This window comes from Eupeodes corollae, chromosome 2 (genome assembly GCF_945859685.1).
Source record: "Eupeodes corollae chromosome 2, idEupCoro1.1, whole genome shotgun sequence".
In the NCBI taxonomy this organism is placed as follows: domain Eukaryota; kingdom Metazoa; phylum Arthropoda; class Insecta; order Diptera; family Syrphidae; genus Eupeodes; species Eupeodes corollae.
The window spans coordinates 127,526,062-127,550,916 of record NC_079148.1 but is presented as its reverse complement, the minus strand read 5'-3'; the positions used below and the strand labels follow the sequence as shown (position 1 = coordinate 127,550,916).

Below are 24,855 nucleotides of genomic sequence, written 5' to 3'. Positions count from 1 at the left end.
ATGTCCACCTAAAAGAAACCCTGACGACGACGATGCATTCCATTCTAAGGACAAACAAGCCTATGTCCACTTTTAGAAGGCTTGACATATACGAATACGTATGCTTATCGATAGTGTTCTTGTGCATACCAAAAATAAATCACACGCGCTAAGTCTTCTTATACTCTTGGTCGTTCTATAGAAAATGACAACCACTCTTCTCAATGGGATTTTGCGGAGGATTTTCTCCTCTTCTCCTGTTTTTTTTTTTTTGTTGTTGTTTGTATTGTTTTTCTTTTGAAAAGTCTTATCCTGTCGCCTTTTTCCAAATGCTTTATAGACGCTAGACGCATCAGACATTGCAGCTATAAAATAGAACATGAACAAAAAGTTCACATCGGGCCGGGCGTTCTATATGCGTTGTTCATGCGCTGCCCACACAAATCAAAGAGAAAGAAGAATTTTACAACAACTCCAACCTGTTTGTCATTTCCCTGTGTGATGTGTTGACAGGAGTAAAAGCCCACAAATTTTTTAGAAGCAACAAGAGCAAAAATAAACTACAACAACTTCTACTGTACTGTGGATGAAAAGTCTCTGCAACGCAGCGTATGTAGCTTGATTAGACTAGATGCTTGCTGGCTCAGGGATTTCTGTCTTGTCTATCTCTTAGGAGTCCTATTTGTGAGATTCTGGAAAATATGTGGAGGTTTCAGATACGTATGATATGTATGATGTTGGAAGTGGTCGTGGTCGGCTTTTCTGGAATATGTCGTCGACAACAGTGAATCATTTCCGAGTGTGTAACATAATATTAAGGATTTCCTTCCTCTTTTCCAGGATGCACCATCGCATCAGGCATCAAGGCAAAAGTGTTGAAATTTTTAGTCATACTCATATAGTCTTTTGATATAGTCTGCTAGTTGTTGATAGATGCAAAAAGTGTGGTTAGCTGAACTTTCAACGACTTATCACATCCGAGTATTAAGAACAAGGTTACCATTTGAGTATTAAGTGTTCTTAATATTATTTTATTGCATGTTAATCTTAATTGAATCAAGCTACGAAAGATAATGGCACTGCAAGCAAAATGTAGAGTCTTAAAAGTTTATCAAATCAAAAGACTCCAAAAGGGAAACATATCTCCTGCTTTATTCTAATTAAAAAGAAAAAGGCTTCTTTTGTTGCAAAGTTATTGGTTGACAATTCCATTTCATACCTTCTTCTCGAAATAACTCTGTACTTGGTTCACTCCTACATATAAATAAAAATTATATATAAAACGTATAGTCATTCTGTTATTAAGAACAACTGGGCCAATTCCAATGCAATTTTTTGTTTCGTTTTCACGAAAGTAAATTAAAAAAAAAATCGGAAACTACACATCAAAAAATCACTTACTCACTTAAGGTTACGCTAAAGTCCTGTGTGAACTTAAGCTCACCCAACAAACTTCTCCATCTAGCTCGGTCCCTAGATAGATGTCTCCAGTTTCGCGCTCCAAGTTGGGTGAGGTTACTTTCCACTTGTGCGCTGAACCTGAATCGCTGTCTTCTTCTACTGCGCTGTCCTGTGGATTTCGAATCGAAGACTTTGCAGGCGGAGCATTGGTTTCCATGCCCACTACGTGACTCAGCCATTTTAGTCGTTGGACTTTTACCCTTCTGGCTAAGCCTACGTCCCTGTAGGGCCCGTATAGCTCGTCGTACCATCTTCTCTACCACTCCCCTTCGATGCATACGGGACCGTAGATTACACGAAGAACTTTTATCTCGAAACGACCCAAGGTTTTTCATCTTCTTTGGTCATAGTCCATGCTTCTGCACTTATAGTAGGACAGGTATGATAAGGGTTTTATAAAGCGACACTTTGGTCCTTCGAGAGAGGACCTTTTTTGATACCGAAAGGTGCTGTTAAGTTGTTTCCAACCTTTATGGAACAAAGTGAATTCTTCATGGTTATCCTGCACAAACAGACGAGTTTCGGGCATGCTTTCTTCCGACCATATCTTACAGATAAGTTGGTGCATTCTCCTAACCAACTTATCTCCAGCTGCTTTAAAGATCTCAGCAATCAAGCTATCCGCTCTAGCGGCTTTGTTAGACTTCAGCAAAGATATGGCAATCTTTAATTCGTCTAAGTCAGGAGGACGGGATTGTTGCCTTTCGTAGCCTATGTTGAATGAATCATCCTGCCTGACAGCGGAATTCGGTTCGTCTTCGCCGTTATGCAGTCTGCAGAAGTGGTCCTTTCATATCCTCAGCATTGACTACGGTTCCACTATAATGTTTTCACATGTTTAGAAATTCAGAAAAGAGCTTTGAAAATGAAAGGAAATAAAACTATAATCGAAACCTTTACATCGCTCGATTGCTGTAGCAAAATTTTATACTATTCGTTGTTCTACCGAAATTTGTATAAACAATTTTTTTTGAATTAGACAGTTAGATTCCCTCACCCCTCCCCTCAAACACATCAACCGTAATACTCAGACTTCTAGAAATGCGCATCAGTGTACCATTAAGCTCAAGTATAGAGATTCTTTTCTTAACAGCACATCAAGAATGTGGATTGTTTTAAGTCCCATTTTGAAATTCAAAACTTTAAACACAATGTGCACCTGTATCTTTCTTATATACTTCCCTCTTTACCTCCACCTAATTTTCCACACTAACCGTAGTTCTCTTTGATAGGGGCTTAGAGCAAAGTTAGAAAAACATAACTTAATAATTGCAAGCTGCATCATGGCAACCCTGACTAAAAAATTCTAAGTAAAACTGGTACATCATTCTCTGTTGTTGTCGTGTGTATATTTGCAAAATCATACAACCTACATTAAGGGAGGAGAAATAGAAATTTCACATTCAATGCCTGTTAAATCTATCGTCCACCTCTTCATGTCTGCCATGTGTCTATGTCTATTGGACATGACTTAAAAAAATTGTGACATCCTTCGTCCTACCTTTTTCTGCAGAGGTACCAGTACTATACATGTCTGAAACAATGATTTAGAGAAATGGTGAAGGTTTTGAAGCTTGTTTTCAGTTTGAATTTTTGTTCTAATGCAACAAAGTTGTAGATAAAGTATCTAAAATACGTAGATACAAACAAAGAACCACAGAGAACCATACCAAAAGTCCAAACAAAAGTAAGAGGACTGTATATTCAAATTCAAGTAGATTTTGTGGGAAAATCTATACACAATGTTGATTTCACATCCAGAGAGTCTATAGAATCTATATGGGGCTGAGATAAAATGCGAATTTACTTTTAGTATCATTTTGCATTGCTTTTGCCTTTCGCAAAAAAAAAGAAGTTAACAAACAAGCCAAAGAACGTTTGAAAAAAGGGCACGAAGTACAACAAAATACAAAATTTCGAGCTATTGTGGGATAGAATGAGATGAGACTAAGATGCAGTACTTGAAAATAAGATAGCAAAGGCTACGCTAATATAGCCTCAATGTAACATAGGATTTTCTCTTTGAAGTTTTGGTTATATTTTTTTTGTTTGTTGGTACTTCTCAGCTTATAGCTCTCTATACTATTCGACTTGTACCTAGCGCGATCTTGGTTGCGATATGCAAATGTACTTATTCCAACTGCAGAAGACAGTTGTTGGGATATTCAAATAAAATTTGTTTTTTGGCATGAAGTACAAAAAAAGGTACAAGTACATATATTTTTACTTCTTTAGGGACTTTCTATCTCAAAACATCGCTATGGTCGTAGATACTTGTTTAATGTGAGTAAGTATAAATATAGGTAAATGTGTTTCTATTTTTTTTTTTGTTTTTATCATTTTTTGAAATGGTTTTAGGTCAGATGCAACATTTTTTTGCTTTCTCCTTCTTTTCATATATTTATTTTTTTTAGTTTATTCTTTATTTTTATTTTTGTAATAAAATTGCGCAATAGTTCGATCAAATTTGAAAGGTAACTGAGGCAATAAAATTAAATAAATTCAACATAGCCTCTTTTTGAGTGCGTTATTATCTATGGATAAAGTAGTTATATGCAAGTTTTGATTCTATTGAAGGATACAAATATTTTCAATGTAAGAAAGGATAAATTTATTAAATTTCTTTGAATTTCAAATTGAATTAAAATCTTCGAAGGATTGAGAAAAAGTTTAAGCCACTTGAATACAAATTTAAGGGTCTTAAAAACCTATTACTTAGTTTTTCGTAATGGTATTCATTTAAAAAATTATTATTAACTGTTCAGAACTGATGCTTGTTGTTTTTATTGTAAGATTATTTTTTTGAAGAATAGAAAATCAAAGATTTCAGTCATTTGGTTAATACATTAATTTAAATTGCCGCAAACTACGAAGAAAAGTATTGACAACCCTTAAAAAACAAAAAGAATTTAACAGCAGTTATTCAAAATATTAATTAGGACTTGACATGAATATATTTGATAAGGGTAGTTTTCATTTGAAAACCTTGAATGAATGTCAATTTCGAAGCAGTGCTTGAAAATCAGTACAATAACATCATATCTCTTTTTATATTAAATTTAAAGAAATTATATTTTACATCAATAAATGAAATAATTCCAATTTTTTTTTTAAACTACAGTCGCTATTCCAAAAATAAAGTTTTATCTTTTTACCTTTTTGCTATTACTATTCACAATAAATTAAATTACTTAGAAACATTATTTTTTGGCTTAGTGAGAAAAGTTAACTGAATTCACTCAAGTGCATTACCAATTTTCCTTTGAGAATTTTCGACAGTTAATTAAGTTTTAAATGATTAAACATTTTCTAAAGAAATTTAATTTACTTAATTTGACTTTCCAAAAATACACAGAAAACATACCTCATGGAATTTATTTTCGGCTCTTGAATTCAAAGATTTAATCAATGGGATTGTTTCTATTTTTGAAACTATTTAAAGAAATTTACATTTAATAAATTGGAGTCTTTTAGTTTTTCTATTTGGGGAAAATTAATGTTTGTGAAATAAATGTACATGTATAGGTAATATTTTAGAATTACTAGAATGTTAAAGATTTGAACTAAAAATCCAAAACAATATTCTTGGAAAAAAGTACGTATACGCCCGAGTGTACTTTTGAATTTTCAATTATTTATTTAAAAAATAATTTAAATTTGTGCCATTTTTACTGAAGCAAACGGAGCCTTTTAAAACTATCACTTCTTTCTTTACAAAGTGAAATAAAACCAATTTTCAAAATGTTGTCATATTGCACTTTGAAAAATGGAAATAAGGGTAAATTATTTTTAGAAATAAGGCGAACTTATTTTATCATAGAGAAAGCAACCAACATAAGGGTGAGTATAACAGTGGTTTATGTATATGGGACATAATGGCCCTTGCACATTTTAATATTTTAGGTAGGTGCATTTAAAAAATCTATTTCACCATGAAATAACTCCCCAAATTAAAAATAATATAAGCACATAACTTTTTCACGGAGCCGTTTTAAAAGCTGATTTTAACTAGAAGAGTTTCTTAGATGATACAACTTTAAAATTTAGCTGTCTATTTACACTTAGGAAAGTTGCAATTCGAATAACTTTTGGAGTCAACGTATATTTTTATTTTATTTAATGTTGAAACATTAAAATTTTTCATTGCATTCAAGATTTCGAAGATCGATCGATATTCAGGCAATGTTTTCAAGCAACGTTTCTCAGTTTTAACACTCAAAAAGCTTATAGTGAAAAAGTTTGTCATTTGAGTTTTTTATGGTGTAGGTGTATTTAATAATTACCAAAAGATTAACTTAGAAAAATCGACAATAATTTCTTAGTGGTATTAAGTCTCAAGGATAACTCTTTACAATTTGTATCAGTTCAGCCTTAATTCGTAGACATCAGTCCAGCTATGTTAAAATACCAGCGATAGTTCCGCTCAAGGTATTTAACTCTGATATATGGTTAAAACAACTTCATAATAACCTCAAAAGAAAAAATCGTATCCATATGATTTAAAACAAGACCCTTTTTCTACTTGAAGATAAGGCTAATGGCCTGTTTGATAGTATTATAATTCTCATTGTCGTCATTTATTCGAATTCTTTCGAAAACTCAACATACATACTTTGAAACTTAGTTTATTGAATTTGATTAAAAATAATAAAGGGGTTTTTAATAATAAAGGGGTTTTTAATAAGGGTGGGTAGATGTTGTGTATAGATGTCGTAGCATTTGCTGTGTGGCACGTAGCGTTGTCCTGCTGAAATCACATATTGTCTGGGCCATAAGAAATTAGTTATCATCGTTATGTGTGATCGCCCCAGTAACGTCGTTTTCAAAAAAGTACGAACCAATTATTCCAATGGCCTTAAATCCATACCAAACGATAACTTTTTGAGGATGTATTATCACCTGGTGAACCTCGCGTCGTTGGTTGGTGTCGTCCCATATACGTTAATTTATCTTAACACAGTCATTCATCCAAAAATGCGCCTCGTCACTAAAGATGATTTTTCGGCCAAAATATTGGTCCTCCTCCAAACGATTTGAAGCCCAGTCATCGAACAAACAGCTTTGTCTATGGTCATAAATTTTGAGCTTATAGGTCAGTTGGATCTTGTACGGGTGTAGGCCTAAGACCCCACGCAAAATTCGCCAAGTTGAAGTTTGCGAAAGGCCGAGTTCTTGTGCACGGCGAGGAATAGACTGCCTCGGGTTCTGCTGTATGCCTTGACTGATTGCGTTGATGTTCGTGGCTGATTTTGCGTTAATTGAACGTATGGATGTCGTCTCAAATTTGACCATGAAACATTGAAGAGTCGAACGTGAAGGGTTATCACGTCTACCGTTAAAGTAATGCAATGCGCTCAACGTTTGCGTTAATGAACACTCATTTCGATAATAGAGTTTTATCATTTGAACATGCTGTTCATTTGTGTAACTTGCCATGATGATTTGGCATAAACAACTGAATAATAAACAAAAGATTTGACAAATGTCAACAAAACAATATGGCGGTGCGGGGCGCCAAAATCTATCCGCGCCAATTTAAAAACCATATAACATTGAATATTTAATATTAATAATTTTGAGTTTGAAGGATTTCTGGCCTTAAGAATAGCCTCATCGGAATAATGTCGGTCTTACCCTTGTTTTCTTATCTTAGGTTTTGTATGCCAACTTACTTTTCTAAAATAAAATTCTCTTGAAACTTAGACACAATTAGTTGTACAAACAATTTTCATGTAAACATAACTTTGTACTCCGAAAGTCGTAGAAAATAGTTGTATTCAAAAGAGGTTTCCTTGGGCTCAAAAAATCGTCAGTAAGGAAAACGTTGTGCCCGAGTTTCGGTAACATCATAAACAACTCACCTAATAAAAAATACCCGTGACGTGGTAATAAGTGGTTAGGGCTGTCATGCTAGAGGTCTTGGGTTGGATCCTTGCCTGTGCCATCTAAAATTTTCAACAACCTCTTGCGTTAAATTGCCAAATCCCACAAGACTAGTTCTTGTCATGAAGAGTTAATTCTTAAATAAGCAGTTTGGATTAGCTTAAAACTATAGGTCCTCTGTAATCAGACCAATTTTAGTAGACGGTGTGGCAGTATGGTGGACTACTTTAGAAAAAGCTAAAAACCATGACACAATAAATAAAGGCCAACGTTCAGCTTGTCTATGTATATGCGGATGGCTTCGGCACGACCCTTGATTGTGGATTAACAACAACATTGGCCACTCCGTAATTCTTAGGTATTTATAATAAATTCCAAAGCACATAGACTACACCATCAAAAAACTGCAATTCGATTGAAACTTGAAGATTTCTATAGCTTCCAGAACTTTCAGGAAGAATAGGGCATTGCTGGAAGACCAGTCAATCCACTTTGATAAAGATGGATCAAAATAAAAAGAAGGGGTTGGTGGTGTTGTGTACTAAGAACGACTGAAATTAAGTTTCTCATTCCGCCTTCCCAATCATTGAAGCGTGTTCCAAGCAGAACTTTTGGTGATAAAAGAAGTCTTGTCCTGGCTTAAAGAAAATCTGATATCTGTAATTTCTCAGATAGTCAGGCCGCTATTAAATCTCTTGACTCTGTCTCTACAAACTCTGTATTATTCTTTAACTGTTTATCATCTGTAACCTCTACTGGGTGCCAGGTCATAGAGACATTTCAGGTTACTGTAAGGCAGATAACCTCGCTAGAAATGGTGTAGTGCAACCCATTCTACCAAGTTTGGCACATACTGGCATACCAATAAACTATTCCTAGTGCAGGACACTATGAAGACGGAAAACACCAGGTGGAATAACATCACCACTTGTTTCATTGAGCTTGGAAGAAAACCTCAAGCTATTAAACTGGCCTAAATGTGTCCTACTCCATCACGGATAGCCACTTTAACCTATAATAACCATAGGCCCCCTTTCCACCCCTTACAACATTACTAACAAACAAGAATTAATGAGAGTTGTAAGTCACTAGGCCATTGTTCTTAACGGACAGTCGCTCAACCTAATTTATTTATTAGTAGTAAGAACTTTTGAATTTGACTTATGGTCTAATGCATAAATCAATATTATTTTTAAAAAAATTGTAAATGTTTTGAAAACAAAAGAATTTCTTGATAATTCCTTTCATCATTGTATAAAATCTTTTCCTAACATTGATTCACATACCTAGTTATTATCCTATCTGCTTCCCAACGACCACAAAAACCACTCCCTAATACAAAATAAGTTATAAGACTCGTTCGTCTCTATGTCATCAGCGTTCCTTTGGCCTCTCGCCTGAGATCACATATCATTTGCAATAGTCCCCTTCTTGCACTACATCAATTTATCTGTCCCCACACATCGTGTACATATAACAACAACAATGACAAACAAGGTGTAGTCTTAAATATGACATTATTCTCTTAATCCGCCAAAGTTTGCATTTAATAATGTAACCAATATCTCACAAAAAACTCCCAACAACGCCCCAAAAAAAAAACTCCCTCCTCCTTAATAAACTTATTATTCACATGCCTCGAGCACCGAAAAGGTACGGTTCCTACGAGTAATGGAAGTTCTCATTTCTCACATCATAAACCGCACGCAAATAACGTAACAAGTTGCCGCGTTCCAGACGTCACATTCACTCGTAATACACATTCGTCTGTGACCCCAACGTAGACCCCATCATCATCATAAGTACTCTCGTATAGCAACTTGTCTCTGGAAGTCTATCTATATGTAACCATTGAAGGCGTAGCACCTTAGATTTTAAGCAACAACTTGACCCACAGCTAAATGACAAATGCATTTGCCCTCCTCATTCGGAACAATTGTGTTGGGTTTTATGTGTTTCAACCTTTGTACATTAATATTACTGAAACAGAATCAACGGAATGACTTGACTTTACTCTGAAGTCTCCACGGAATTATATTGGGTGCGGCGCGCGGTGTCGGTGGCTGTTTTGGTTAGTGGCGGTGGCGTTGGCGGTGAATATATCTACCTACATAAAATTCGCGCTACCTATGTAATTTATGCAGTGTCAGGTGCCATGACTTCAATACCCAGCAGCTTCATAATGAAAAATACAAAAAGACGATAAGTTTGTCAAAGCCACAAAAAGAGCCCACCGGGCTCTGTACTTCGTACCCTGTTGCTGGAGGAAACCGGAGGTACCAACCTTCTGTATACGTTTCTGTTAATTGGAATTTTGGAGGCAACAAATGTTGCAACAGCATTTGCAACTGTAGCAACGTCCAAATGGACCATGAATTCTTAATGGAATCTGCAACTGTTTGGTGCAACCACACCCCACCCATCTCAATTCGTGATCTATTCGACTTTGCATTTACAAAAATCAAGCATAGCTATTTCGAAGTAGGTACCTAAAAACCAGGACAAATAGTAGATCCAAGTGAGAGATAGGAGATTAACAGGATTGAATGGAACACAAAAATTCAGCCCCTGCAGTAACAACTATCGTGCTTCAATTCACTTCATGGCTTTGACCATAACATCGACAGCAACAGCAAAACATTTTATATCCCACTGATTTTGTGTTGGCGATTACAGAACAAACATAGAAGAGAACCGTTTTTTTTTTAAAAGAATTCATTTGGGAAAATTGTTTTCCCACGTTTTTCGCCACTGCGAGTTCCAAACTGCTTCTAATTAATCCGCGCGAGAACGGAATGCATAGGTAAATTAAGGTTCATATTTTTATGTTGTATAATGTTTTATGTGCTTGAATAGTAAAAGGAGCGGATTTGGTGGTCATCGAGTGAGTAAAGATTTTGGGGAGTACATGAGGTTCCAGCGAGAAAATGTCTTCTATATTTTATGACGATGGTTGTAATCAACGAAGGTAGAATCCTTGAGACAAATTTTATCTACTTTCAAAACATCAACAATCGACTTGGATTAATTATAAGCACTTAACTCTTCAAGTGACAACCTTGGGACAGATTGTGTCGTTAATTTTACGTTGACAGTCTAATAGTAGCCTAATCATTTTTCTGATTTTCTTTCTTTTTTCCTATGAATTTTCTGACGCTTCGAGTGAAGAGGAATTTTCTGACGTTTTGAATTAGGAATTAATAATAAAAGAAATTTGATTACTACGCAATTGTTTTTTTAGCCTTTTTGACATGTTGTTTTCTCATTTTACGAAAGTCACACATTTTTTGGATATTCTTGCAACAAAATAGTGGCGTACTTTCTTCTATCGTTATTTTCGGAAGCCTCTTTTCAGGGTACAAGACTTTTAGTTTTTTTTCAGTTACTTTGATTACTGAACTTGATCCCAAATCTTGCAGTGAAAATACTTACTTAAAATATCAGAATAACGTTTCAATGTAAAATATTTGTTAAAGCTTGACAATTTTAAAAATCCTAAGACTTGGAAGACCATAAATAAAAATAGAGTTAATTTTTGTGCATTAAAAATCCTGCTTTGAAAATGTAATTAAATCATAGTCTTGATTTTAGTTTATTTTAAACATTCACTATTACACAATAAATTAGCTTTAGCGCTCCCTAAACCATGAAATTTGAAACTATAAAAGTTGCTGTTCCGCAGATGTTAAGAACTGAAAAACCCAATAACATTAACTTTTTCACTACAAACTTCATCTATATTTTGACAATTCTGTGGACCTGAAGAAAACAAAAATACACTACACCGTTTTTGATGGACTTTCAAAAACAGTGTGTGACTCAAAAACAGTTTGTAAAATTGCTACTTTCTCATTTCTTGTTGCACACCATTGATTTTTAAATAAAGTGGAAAATAAAGGCGTATATTTTGTGAAACTAGAAGCAAATTAAAAACCTTTTAGTCTAAGACATGTGGAAGTATCCCCATACAGTTGACAGAAAAGTTGACATCTAACTAACAGATTTAAGAAAGTAATTGACCCTTGCCGAAGACTTAACATCTCAAATGCAGGCAACTCTGTGTTGGAAAAACTTTTGGTTAAGAAACCCTTTTCTAAAGTGTGATTTTTAAAAGCTATAGGAAGGTTACAATACCATTCAGAAAAATGCATGAAATTTTTATTTGAATCGACAGTACGGTCCATTTAGTTTAATGTTTTAAGATTGTTTCATGCAAATGTTGACCTTGACTATGCCTCAAATGGTCTATCCGCTAAGTCCAATTTTTGCATACTCCTTCCAATATTTCGGCCGGTATCTCACGAATATATGCTTCAATGTTGTCTTCCAATACGTCAATTGAAGCGAGCATGTCTGTAAAGACATAAGCTTTAACAAAGCGCCACAAATAATAGTCTAAAAGCGTTAATTCGCACGATCTAAACGGCCAATTTTTCTGTCCCCAACGTGAAATAAAATGTTCAACGAACTCGCCTCTCAATGGGTCCATTGTTGCGCGTGCTGTGTGACATGTGGCACCGTCTTGTTGAAACCACATGTCATGCAAGTCAAATTCTTGCTTTTTGGGCAAAAAAAAAGTTGGATATCATCTCACGGTAGCGCTCACCATTCACAGTTATCGTTACGATTCGCATCATCTTTGAAGAAGTACGGTTCGATCAAGCCTCCAGCTTATAAACCGCACCAAACTGAGACTTTTCTAAATGCATTTGTAGCTCTTGCAATGCTTCTGGCTGATATTCACTCCAGATTGACAATTCATTGAGCCAAAAATGACCTTCATCGCTGAACACAATGGAAATTGAAGAAACGCGAGGAACTTTCTTAACAGAGCACCCATTTTAATAATGAAATTCAATAATTTGCAAGCATCGTTCGTTTGTAGGACGATTCATGGCCAGCTGTTTAAACCATTGTTGACAAAAAGGTAAAGCTAAAAAATCACTTTAGCACCCCAAGCAAAATTATTATGTTTCATAAACTATTGGCTATTGACAAATAATAGATAATTGTAGATATTCCTTCTTTAATTTGTAATTTCAGTAAAGTGTCCAATAATTTCTTGAGAAAACTTAGGCGTAGACATTTTAAATTCTAATAAGACGAAAGTTAAAAGAAGAATAAGAGAAAGCTTCCAAAGATTGGTTTTGAAGGAAATATTTAACTTTGAGATTCTTATTTAAAAAACAATCAATTTGCATCTAAAATTATAAACCCCTCCAGAAGCCTGTCCCGCATTCATGTAGTCTTATTTAAGATCTAGAAAAGAAACTTTAGCTGAATGGTCAATTAGCAACCAGTATCAGTCAATTATCCATGACAATGAAGTGCCTAAAGCGTCTTTCGAGTTCCCAGCTAACGAGTAAATATAAAGCCTTAAAAGTTTCCCAAGCCCATAAATATCATCGAATTTAATAGCTTTCCTATGAAATTTCGCCTCGAGTTATTTTTTTTAAATATTAATAAATACAGCCCTGTATTTATTATGTTGCAAACTAATTGCGCACATTCTAGGTAGGTAAGGTAAGGTATACGGTACACGGATACATATTGCATGCGATAATTCGCGTAATGACCGAGACTGCACACATAGCACACATTCATTCGAAATCATGCCAATAAGCCACCACAATTTTACCGTAGGACGATAAAATCCGGTATAAAACTGTTTTGACGGTACCTTACCTACATTACATGTGAAAATATGTATGTAAGATACGTTTGTATATTCTCTTTAGGTTCTTGGTGCTTGTAGTATAGTTGCCGTTTATCATGCAACGGTACCACGGCCAGCAGCAACAGCAACTTCAGCAGCAGCACAGTCGTCAGCAACAAAGTCGTCATCGTCAGCCTATAGTGAGAAACGAGACATAGCAGAATTACCACCATCCTAGTCAATGTCTCTATGCCTATACCTAACCTAGGTGCTAGGTGTTGCGCGAGATTCAGTTGGGGGAAACGTACATACAACAGATGCACAGAATATGGATACTTTGCATTAGACCGACTTGCTGATGGGTACAATTAATGGGGCGGTGTGCGCCATCAGAGTGCCTGAGCTGATTCAATTAAGGCTCACATGCCTTTGGTATAGAACTGAGCTGATGCAAGTTCGCTTGGGCTGATGGGTGGTTGACTGGTTGGTTGGTTGGTTAGTCGGTCGGGCGTAAAGAGGAAACTTATAGGTATTTATTCACGAAACTTAATTGCGATGAAATTAAAACAATACGCAAGCAAAGCAAATCCGCATTATTCGTTCCTGTTGCTCTGCGTTTTGTTTATGTTTATTTTTATTTTATTTATGTGTGTAGACGTATAGTTAAGGTTTGACTGTTGGTTTCTCATTTTGCATTTACGTTCAGTCAGTTTTAGAGTTACGCAAGTGTTTCTATGTGTATTTTTGTCGGTTTGTTTCTGTCGAGTGCCTTGCCTAGCGGCTTCATGCTGGGCTGACGTTTGTTGGTTCATTATATTCAACCGCACTTCCACCACCGACCGACATCCATCGTCATTTCCATGCCATCGTCGCCGCTCCACACTACCATCAAGTTCCGACCGACGACCGTAGCGTCATAGCTAGAAGGTGCGATCAACCACCTGTAAGCTTGTTTTTGCGTTACGGTTTTTAGGTTATTTTTGTTTTTATTTTATTTGTTTGTTAATTTCATAGAAACAAACATCTTGATACTTGATTTACCGAGGCGTAAAGAAATGATCTATAGTCTTTTAGAAGTAGCTTTATTATCACCGCCGCTGGTGCTGCTACCACCCTCCACCACAAAAAAAAAACCCTGATGCGAAGGGTGGATATTTTTTTTCACAGATATATTTTTATTGCCTAAAATTGTTTTTATCTAATAAAATATTTTATGGCATTAGATAATACACAAACATAAATCGCCCACTTGAATTTTATATTAATAGACTTTTAAGCTTTGCTTTTTTATTACCTCTGCCACACTATACACCATCAGTTAGTTAGTAGAGAGCAGAGTTGGAGCCCCCTCTTGGACTTAAGTCATATCTGCAATAAAAATAATCATGAGTCATTTGACAGAAGAACACGTTTCTCCAGTTTATTCGGAGGTATAACGATTGGACATTGGAACCGATGTTAAATTTATTTTATTTGTTGGTTTCAGACTCGTAATATAAAAATTGCTTGTGGGAATTAAAATACAAAAATCGCAAAACGCAGATCACAATCCGTTAGTTAAGTGGGAAATATAGTTCTTTTAAAAAGGCCTTTGGCGATTTTAATTTTTGTTCAATTGAAAGTGAACCAGATATACCTTTAAAAAAAGATACACAAAACGACTATATTGCATTAAATAAACTTGTAGGTAGATTTTCATAAAGGCGCTATGTAGGACTAGTTTAATTTTTTAGTTTTTCTTTTTTTCGGATAACATTTTGCTCTATCAATTAATGCTAAATGGTTTTATATTACACACGTAAGTCACTTATTAGAAAAGTATGTAAAAATCAAATAAGTAATATTTAAATTTATAGAATTAAGTAGCGATTTTTGACAGAAATATGCAAAGTCTTGAATGTAACTTGATTTTGGTGTTGACATTTTAGAAAGGGGCATGTCATGTACTTTTTTAAAATAATGAATAATGACTTTTAGAAAAATTCACTTATGCATAAAGATAATTCGCACCAACTTTTTAACTCTTGACAGTATTAATTTACAGTTTTTAGAACTAAGTTTGTAATTTTCATTTTAATAATACCTAAGAAACATATCAAACAATTGAATCATGAATTCACGATTTTCATCTATGAGCTCTTGAATCGATTATGGATATTTGCCGTAGACCTAATATTTTTGTAGCTCTAATGAAATTGAACGCAATTCCCGGGAAGTGATGGTTGGTGCGTAGAACTGTCATATAAGAGGTCTTGGGTTAAATTTCTGCTTCTGCCACCTAAAGTCTTTTTCACGGTTACTGCCTCTGTCGAGAAATTGATAAATCCTCCAAGAGTAATTCTTGTCATAAACAATGATTTCTCAAATAAGGCGTTTGGACTCAGCATGAAAGCTGTAGGTCCCAACTAACTCTGACACTATTCACAACAAGAATGGTTGAGAGGTGTAAGTCACTTTATATGCCCTGATTATCTAGGAGCTGTTGCACCACCAAACGTTAAATTGCAATAAATTAGTGGCAAATTGCTATTAAAGGGTTTTTCAATTGGCACGGGTATCTTTTGGTGCCCAAGTCGGCCATTTTCTTTTGGTGACATCTGTCAAATCTTTTGTTTATTATTCAGTTGTTTATGCCAAATCGTCATGTCAAGTTACACGATTGAACAACACGTTCAAATGATAAAACTTAATTATCAAAATGAATGTTCGTTAACGCAAACATGGTGGCAATTCACAGACAACATTTGGTGGCCAAATTTGAGACGACCGGTTCATTAAACAATCAGCCAACATCTGTTCGTTAAAGAACGAAAGATCGATGTAGAACATCGCCGTGGTCTGTGAAAGTGTACAGCAGAACGCTAGGCAGTCTACTCCTCGCAGTGCAATAGAACTTGGTCTTTCGCAGACTTTAACTTGGCAAATTTTGCATCGGGACTTAGGCCTACATGCGCGCAAGATCCAACAGTCCAGGTCCTTAAAGTTCATGACCATAGACAACTCCGTTTGTTCGCTGACTCGGCTTCAACTTGACTTGCATGTGTACTGAACATATTATGTAAGTTGTGATATTTAATCAAAAAAAGGGGCTGGGATGCGACCCCCATTGATAACTTCCAATCCCGTTAGTCGATTTATTTTGCTTTAAATGTTTTTAATTTTTAGTGTTTTGTTAAAAAAGTCGTGAGTTGAATTATGCTCTAAAATTTTTCCACCAATATTCTGCATATGATGAAATAGTTTGATTTCAAAATCTATTTTTATTAACGATATTTTTAGCCGAGGACCAAGTTTTACAAATTTTAGTAGCATTTGGGAATTACAGCAAATGAACCACTTTTTCCAATTTTTTCTATATCTATACATCATATTGCCTTAACTTTTCATTTCAAAATACTTTATTTTTTTAATCATAATGATAACTCATTAAAATTTAACTTTGCAAAAGCCAATTCTGGATCGTTTAGTTTAGCCCAATGATTTTACTTCTATAGGGACTTTCTTAGTACTTTTAAGGAAGCAATTGAAGCACACATTAAAACCTAACTCTAAGCCACTCGGGTACAAAAAAAAGACTCATAAATTTGAAAAATAAAAAGAACAAACTTTATAAACTGTTTCGGGTTTCTTCGTCTGATGCCAATTTGAACGTTGAATACATTGCTCTTGAAATGAGCTTCAACATGTTAAATAAAGTTCTTTATAAAAACTATATTTGTTCAATGGAATCTAAATTAAAAAACAATAGCAAGTATTTTTGGAGTTTTATTAAAAATAAAAAAAAAATAATAATGGAATTCCAAAGTGTATGGAGTATTTGGGAAAAACGTACATTGACTTACCTAACATTTGCAATAATTTTGCTTAATTTTTCAAATATAATTATTTAGTTTCAAGTTACAATAATGTTTTCTCTTTGGCACCATCTAATAATACGGTTAACATTGGTCAGTTAATAATGACGGTCCAGATGAAATTTCTCCCATTATTTTAAAGAATTGTGCGCCTTCTCTGTTTCGAAAAACTAGGTATGCATTCTAACTTGCTAAATTGGTTGCGTTCATATTTCACAATATATACTTACTTACTTAATTAAGTTGGCGCTACAGTCCTGTGTGAACTAGGGCCTCACCCAACAAACTTTTCCATCTAGCTCGGTCCCTAGCTAGATGTCTCCAGTTTCGCGCTCCAAGTTGGGTGAGGTTACCTTTCACTTGTGCGCGCCACCTGATCCGCGGTCTTCCTCTACTGCGCTGTCCTCTAGGTGTGGATTCGAAGACTTTCTGGGCCAGAGCATTGGTTTCCATGCGCTCTACGTGACCCAGCCATCTTAGTCGTTGGACTTTTACCCTTCTGGCTAAGTCTACGTCGCTGTACAACCCGTACAGCTAGTCGTTCCATCTTCTCCTCCACTCCCCTTCGATGCATACGGGACCGAAGATTACACGAAGAATTTTTCTCTCGAAGCGGCCCAAAGTGCTTTCATCCGCTTTTGTCATAGTCCATGCTTCTGCACCGTATAGCAGGAAGGGAATGATAAGGGTCTTATATAGCAACACTTTGGTCCCTTGAGAGAGGACTTTACCACTCAATTGCTTTCTTAGTCCAAAGAAACAGCGGTTAGCAAGAGTTATTCTTCGTTTGATCTCAGCGCTGGTGTTGTTTTCTGCGTTTACAGCGGAGCCTAGGTAGACGAAGTCCTTGACTACCTCAAAGTTACATCTGTCGATGGTGACGTTTTGACCAAGACGTCGGTGTTGTATGTTCTATCTAGACGACAGCATGTACTTTGTTTTGCCCTCATTAACCGTTAAACCCATTGACATCACGCTGAGTTCTTCCGATTATGTCAATATCATCAGCATATGCCAGTAATTGGACAGACTTTTGAAAGATAGTGTCTCTAGTGTTGACGTGTGAGCTCTGCACAATTCTTTCAAGCACGATGTTAAAAATATCACATGACAGCGCATCACCTTGTCTTAAACCTTTTTTGACATCGAAAGGTTCTGTTGAGTTGTTTCCAACCTTTATGGAGCAGCGTGAATTCTCCATGGTCATCCTGCTCAAACGGACGAGTTTAACAGTTATGCCAAAACTAGACATGGCTCTATACAGCTCGTCCCTGTATATGCTGTCATATGCGGCCTTGAAATCGATGAAAAGATGGTGGGTGTCGATTTGGTGTTCTTGGGTTTATTCCAGGATCTGCCGTAATGTGGATATTTAATCAACTGCGGACTTTCCTGGTCTAAAACCCCGCTGATAAGGACCTATCAGGTTGTTGACGATAGGCTTTAGACGTTCACATATTACGGCAGAGAAAATTTTGTAGGCGATGTTAAGTAGACTGATTCCTCTATAGTTGGTGCAGTTTAGAGGGTCTCCTTTTTTCAGGATCGGGCAAACAATACAGGGGTTCCATTCATCGGGCATGCTTTCATCCGACCATATCTTACAGATAAGTTGGTGCATGCTCCTAACCAACTTATCTCCAGCTGCATTAAAGAGCTCGGCATTCAAGCCATCTGCTCCAGCGGCTTTATTAGACTTCAGCTAAGATATGGCAATCTTTACTCCGTCTAAGTCGGGAGGACGGGATTGTTGGCTTTCGTTGTCTATGTTGAATGGATCATCCTGCCCGACAGCGGAATTCAGTTCGCCGTCGCCGTTATACAGTCTGCAGAAGTGGTCCTTCCATATCCTCAGCATTGACTGCGGTTCCACTATGATGTTTCCAATTTCGTCTTTGCAGCCTTCGGTTCTAGGTTTATGTACCTGGCCTAGTGACTTACAACTCTCAACCATTCCTGTGTGCGAGTACTGTTGTCAGGAATGGAAGGGACCTACAATTTAAGGCCGAATCCGACGGCTAATTTGAGAAAGCACTTTTTCATGACAAGAATTACTCTTGAAGGAATTGTCAATTCCTCGCAAGAGGCAGTACCCGCGAAAATTATTTTTTTTAAATTAAGATGGCACAGGCAGGGATTGAACCCAAGACCCCTTGCATGACAGTCCAACGCACTAACCATCATGCCACGGGTAAATTTCGTTTTACCTGTTCATAAAACTTTCGAACTTCATTCCTGCTTTTAAACCTCTCAACATCTTTGACCGCACGCTTCTTATGCCCTCTCTTTTTCCTTCTGAGAAGTCGGCGTTCCTCTCATGAGCAGCTCTCGTCTTTTTATGCAGCGCCACTTTGCGTGCATGTTGTTTGGCTGCATTTGCCTGCCGACATTCCTTATCAAACCAGGGGTTCCTTGTTAGTGGCTATTTGAAACCCAGCTCATCAGAGACGGCTTCTCTGATTACATCTTGGCAATGTTGCCACTGGTTTTCGATACATTGTGTTGGTGGCTGAGAACTTCGAGAGAGGTTACTTGCAACTCGGTCGGAAAAGGATTTGGCGATCTCTGGCGATTGTAGCCGTTCGACGTTGTACCTTCTCCCACCACTTCCTCTTTTGCCTTTGGTCTGGAAATCCGAAGTGCTACCTTATACATACACTTAATAAAATACTTTTTTTTTAAGTTTCTTAAACATTTTTATAACTATTTGTGAACCTTTTCCGTTTGTAAACTTTACTTAGATCAAAATGGTGTTCTAGCTGAATTGACATTGGCAGTCTTTTATTGATTTAAGGATGTGTTACATGTGGAAACTTGTAAAACCGATATCGAAAAACTAATACCTTTAACCACAAATATTAAACTAATAAAATATCATTCAAGTAATTCAAACTTTCTTTTTTGGCAAAATAAACTTCGCCTAAAGCAAAACATAATGACGAAAGCGTTGTGTCAATAATAAGATTTTTAAACAATAATGTTTCCACCACAGAAATAGGTTCCTAAAAAAAAAAAACAAAGCTGTGAAGTGTGAATTACAAAGCCAAACAAAATTAATTTGTTTGTCGTTCGATTGGGCTTTTTACTAAAAGTAATTTATTAATGAACAAACCAGTTTATACAACTTTTAATTCGTATCAAAATTTTGTGGAAAACAAGTTTGATTTTAAGCAGAAAAACACCATTGTTAGTCTAACATTGTCATTTATTAAAACGAATCACCTTAGGTTATATCAATAAAATGTCTACAACTTTCTATTTCACCTTTTAAAAAGGATTTTTAGTAAAACATCTGTTTTGTATTGTTAAGAAAAAACGACAGTTTCAAATGAAATTAACATTTATCTAATATATTTCTTTTTTGTTCTATTTTCAGTTTCGGACCTTGAAGGACAAATATTTGAGGTTAGTATTTAAAAAAAAACCCACAATTTTTAAATTTACATTAATTATTTTGTCCAAATTAATAACATACATATATGTCAAGTCCATACCCCATAATATCAAAGTGAATATATGTACCAAAACGATTTATCACATTATTATAAATACCGAAGAAAAAAAAACACATTACATTTCAAAAACAAGGTTTATAATTACTGTCTTATTAACGCAAGTTCACCAAAGTAATAATTAATGAAGAAAAAATTAACTTAATAATCTGCCATGAACAGGAACACCCCAAAAAAAAAAACAGAAACAAAAAAAAAACAACCTCGAACTTTGAACGCCTTCTCCCAAAAGAGCTAGAACACGTAGCTTGTCAACGAAGCCAACATCAACATGTGGTCTCATTAAGCAACACTTTTCTTATTTATATGGTTTTTCTTTATTTTTTGACAAATGTGCGGTTTTTGATTAATGCCCCCCAAAAGGACATTTCAAATAATTCACAACTCAATTAAGTAACTGATTGTGAATTATTGCAAAATGCACTATAATAACTTCGAGCAAACTATAATAATACCGTTAGACTATCATTATAGCATAGCGCCCATGGCATGGCATTTTTTCGTAGACCAAACGACCAAACCAACTGAAGGCAAACTTAGTCGTTGTTATAGATCAAAGTTCATTTTGGTGGTAGAGCGATGGCATGGTCATTTTGACCATCATAAGACTAAACGTCAATGATTTATGAAGTAATAATCCCACCATCAAACGTGACCAATTAGCCACCAGCTGTGCGAAGAACTATGTTGGGGGCATAATATGGGGGCCATACAGTATAATTTTCTGTGTACAATTCTCTCATCTGCGGAAAGGAAGGAACTTAAATTGACCGGAAACTTAGATGTTTTCATTTAACAGGCTGTCACGTCTTGTGTGTGTGTCGTGTGAACATCATCATATTTGAACTCGATATCTATAGGTTCGGTTTTATATCCTTCCATCTTAGTTGGGTATGAAGCGTGAGTAGTTGTTTTATTTTCTTTTAAGCCCGGATTCTACAAATTTCATTTTGACAGACCCTTCAATAATAAATCAAATAAAGATGTCCAACCGACCGACCAACCGACACTTTAAAGGGCATCTAAAGCTGAACGAAAGATAAGACTTGAAAAATATCGATTAAGGGCTAAGATGATGCGGTGAGTGAATTTCTTCAGTGAAAATCATTGTACAGCTTATTTCTCAAGCTCTCCCATTTGTGTGTCAAAATGGACAATGAACTGGTTCGTCTACTTGTGAAATACCTCTCCCATCCTTAAGTACTTACAATTTTTAACCAATACTAGTAAATAAAAAAAAGTATCTGGTCAAACATAAGAAAAAGGTCAGTTAGGGGATAAAAATAAAGCAATTGACTGAGGTTGAAGGTCTGTTGGTATTTACTTTTCTGTGCATAGAGCTTCTACTCCATATACTTCATTCAGTCGAAATAGAAGAGTATAGCGAAGGTCTCTAATAGATTCTTCTATTATTTCGATATCGATATCGATACTGAACTCGTCTGACCCCTCAGGCTTCAGCAGTTCATCGCAAGCATTAAATTTACGATAGGGAATGCGAAGAACGGTTATCGTTGTCAAAATACGTGACATTTCAAAAGTCGTTTATTTTTAAAAATCCTTTAAAAGTAAAAAAAATAAAGGAAGAAGAGCAATACTGATGTAAAGTACAGTACTGAATTCTATGGGATATTTGTAACGTTGCTGGTCACTTTGCGTGTAACCCTTTAATGGCGGTGGTTTGTTATTATTGAACTTTTAGGGTTTTGACTGTGCCGCTTCTTATGCATCAATTGAAGACTTACTGCGGTAGACAAAAATACACAAGACATAGCCTTTTTTGAGTTCTTTTCTCCCCTTTTCCTCTTCTGATTCTATTGATTTAGAGATTTAAAAAACGACAGCAGATTCTTCTACTCAATTGATGTAATGGAGATTTTGTGGTTTGAAAATAAATTCAAAAGGTATTCGTACAAGAAATATGTTTGTGGTCACAGGGAGTGTAATTTATCTAAAATTTATTTGACATAATACGGCTGTCGGTTATAGAATAAAAATGATTTTAAATAAATACGTGATATGTCAAATAAATGATCATCAAGAACCTTTGTTTGGGTTAAATCGATTACACTGTTTTCGTAGGAGGAATAAAGATAATGGCCTAAATGATTTTAAAAATTATTTTGTTTTGATGATGTATTCAGTATTCAATGGATTTTTTTGCTGAAGAAATAATAAATTATTTAAAAAGAATGAGGGTGACTGAAGTAAATAAATTATGGTGCAATCATGGAAATGAGACATAATTTTTAGAAGAATTTGAAACTTGATAAATGTGATGAAATATTGAATTCTCTAAAGAGCAATTTTGTTTAAAAAAAATTAAAAATAGCAGTGCCGATTTCATCGCACATTTCATTGATAATTTTAAAGATCGTGTCATCTGAAGACACTAGATCTGTCATTCTGGTTTGCCTACAAGCTGAAACGTCAATTTTTACGAACCCTTAATTCTAATACCAATTCCCCACTGCTAAAGTCAATTCACTACTAAGTCATGAGAAATTCCTAAAGGGGAATTTTTTCCTTGAGTATTAACGTAGTCCTATTTTGATGTAATAATCAAATATGAATCCAGCTTATTTAAATGCAAAAGAAACTTTGGCTAAAAGACTTTGTGATTGAAAGTGGCAAGAAATTGTTAATTTTTAACTTCACAACATTTAAAATGGTGTTCTAAGTAGAATATACTTTCCTATTTAATAAAAAGTTATAATTGTCTGAACAAGACATTTGTTTTATTATGTAAAAAAACTTAAAAAAATGTTAGCAAAATGTTAAACATTATTTTTTTTATTTTAAATATAATATTAAGAGTTATGATCTAAGTAAAACGATAATATTCTAATAATTTTTTTTTTCAAATTTAAAAACGATGACTATTTCATAAAAGTTTTTTGATAATAATAATGATAATAAAAAGTGAAGAAGTTTTAACAATTTCACTATAATTTATGTTTTTTAAAAGAAAAAAAAAAACACATAAAAGTCTGACATCACTTCAATTAAGAAAATCTAAAATCTTCACCACACAACTTAATAACAACAACAAAAACACCTGTCAAAACAAGTAAGTACGCCGCATCGAGTTGTTGTTGGACTTTCATTATTCATGGACCTAATGCTAAAATTACAAATACAACAACGTAAACAAATAGGTGTCGAAGGGCGAAACGTACGAAAGATCATTAAATGAATTGTCTTTGGTGTTATCGGTTCATACCATCTGTTATTACTTCGATGATTAGGAAAGTTAAAATACATGTTTTTACTACGTAAAGATCTACCGAGCACATAGAAAGGAATTAGGGAAACGAGGTCGATAGAAGTTCTTATATTATCTAAGATATCTCGTATACGGATTGAATTTGCCTTCTATCTTTAAGTGGTTTCATATCAATCAGTAGACATGTCGAATTATCGCTAGGTTTAATACCCATCCAATTAAACTTTTCTAAGCAAAACTCTTAAACCGTTTTTGAATTTTTTCAATCCAATTTATGCTGTTTTCATAGCATTGTGACCAAACGATACAATAATATTCCAACTAGGAATATAAATAATTTTTTAATTTTATATCCATCTTGGAAATAATTTAAATTTCGTTTCAGAAAGCCTAATAAAGAATGTCCCTTAGAGACAACGTAATCATTGTGTGACCAAAAATCCATTCTTGAATCAATATAAACTCCCAGATCTTTGAAACAGTGCATTCTAACAATAATCAAAATCTATGACTGACGTGGATCTTGTTATTCGTAAAATTTTAACAATTTACAATTGCACTAATTAAAAATATTGTTTTAGTCTTACTGCATGAGAAAACAAACCTCAATCGAAGAAATTCCAAACAACTAGTTGACATCGTCAGAGTACATTAAAAAACTACAAAATTTCATGGCAGAAGGTAAATCGTTGATGAAAATGATAAATAACAAGCGTCGCAAGTGACTTCCTTGTGGGAGACCTGAGATCTCATTATTAGGATTCGAAAGACACTTTTCAATTTTAACTATTTGTTTTCTACCTGTTAAATATGATCTCAACCATTTTAAAAATGATGAATATAAACCTAGTTAGCCAACTTCTATAAAATAAGACCATTATAGACACGGTTGAAAGCTTTTATAAAATCTTAATCTTAAACTTCAATTTGTGCTATTCGATTTACCCTTTAAACGGAGACAAAGAAAAACTGCGAATGAAAATAAAGCTTTTTGATTATGTTTTTCATGCAGTTTTGGTATAACAGAAAGTTTTGAGATAAGTCTGTTTAATTCCATTTTCAAAAAGAGGCTGGAATGCGACCAACACTGATAACTTCCTATCGCGTCTGTCGATTTGTCTTGCTTAAAAGTTTGTCTATATGTACTCGTATCAATTTTTACCAAATTTGCGTACTATTTTTTGTAGATTTTATTTTTTATAACAAAACGGACTGTTGGATGTTTATAAAAAAATTACTGAATATCGAAAACAATATTTTCTTTGAACTAAAATAAGTTTGAAG

General features: G+C 34.9%; 1 protein-coding gene across 2 annotated transcripts in view; it reads left to right on the top strand.

Annotated features, from left to right (window-relative positions):
- Positions 1-24,855, top strand: part of LOC129944666 (uncharacterized) — a 184,449-nt gene that overhangs the window by 44,256 nt on the left and 115,338 nt on the right. For both annotated transcript variants that reach the window (XM_056054259.1, XM_056054260.1), the window contains exon 2: positions 20,210-20,238. The gene's annotated coding sequence lies outside the window, so the exon portion shown is untranslated. The remainder of the gene's footprint in view (positions 1-20,209; positions 20,239-24,855) is intronic.